This window comes from Geospiza fortis, unplaced genomic scaffold (genome assembly GCF_000277835.1).
Source record: "Geospiza fortis unplaced genomic scaffold, GeoFor_1.0 scaffold1319, whole genome shotgun sequence".
NCBI classification, from domain to species: domain Eukaryota; kingdom Metazoa; phylum Chordata; class Aves; order Passeriformes; family Thraupidae; genus Geospiza; species Geospiza fortis.
The window spans coordinates 25,434-26,514 of record NW_005054770.1 but is presented as its reverse complement, the minus strand read 5'-3'; positions in this window follow the sequence as shown (position 1 = coordinate 26,514).

Genomic DNA, 1,081 nt, shown 5'->3' with positions numbered 1-1,081 from the left:
TGATATCTGCTGAATTCCCTGAAGGTCACGGGAAGGTGAGTTTCAGCCTGGCACCGGTTGCATCACGAGGCCGGGAATCGGAGGGCGGGAGAAGGGATGGGGATTTCTTTCCAAATCGCTCTTTTCTGGTTTTAAGGTTGGGAAAAAAAACAAAACAAAAAAAAAGAAAGAAGTGGGATTTCATTCCACACGTGTGGGGCATCATGAGTGTGTTGGAGGGCACCTGGAACGGGCTCACCTGGGAGCGTTTCCCTGCGGAGATGAAAAGGGACTGAGATTATGTAAAGCACCAGGAGGGAAAACCCCGTGTCGATTTATTAATGAGATAATTAGCCCTAATGAGTCTCTGGGCCGGCAGGCACAGGTTGGAGAGCCCTGGGCAGGTCCTGGTGAGGAAAAATATGCTTTCAAAGCATTTTCTTGTCCATAATTTCCTGCTTGGCCAGAGGATTCCCTGGATACACCTGGTGCACGCACTTGTGCAACTCTGAGGCAACGCTTTTGGGATTGGGGGCATAATGCAAGAAATAAATGCAAGAAATGAACTCTTTCTCCCAGGGAGGAGATTTTATTAGTGGGTTTTTATTACTGGGGCCATAATTCAAGAAATAAATGCAAGAAATGAACTCCTCCTCCCAGGCAGGAGTTTTTATTCGTGGGATGCTGATAAGCAGCTCATCTGGAGTTTTGAGGGGAGAAAACCCACTTATTTTCACCAGGAAAACACCGTCGGGGCTATTTTTCTAGGTGGAAAACACGAATTTCTTCCACTGCGAACCAGCAGCGCGCCCTCTCTCACCTAGGGGGAGGGATCCCAGCAAAACCCTTCCCAACAAACGATCCATCCGGCTTCTGCCGTCCCAATCTTCCCGGCGGAGCTCCCCCGAACCCTGTGGGTACCAGCCCGGGGGGACAACGAGGGCGGACGGGCAGGAGCAGGAGGAGCAGGGGGGCGCCGCTGCCGCGCGTTCCCGCGGTTCCAAAGGGATTGTAGGAGGTTTGGGGATGGGTTTGGGACCGCGTTACCTCTAGAGGGCTCTGGCTAAGCGGAGCTGCTGCTCAGCCTCTCCTCGCTCCCGCC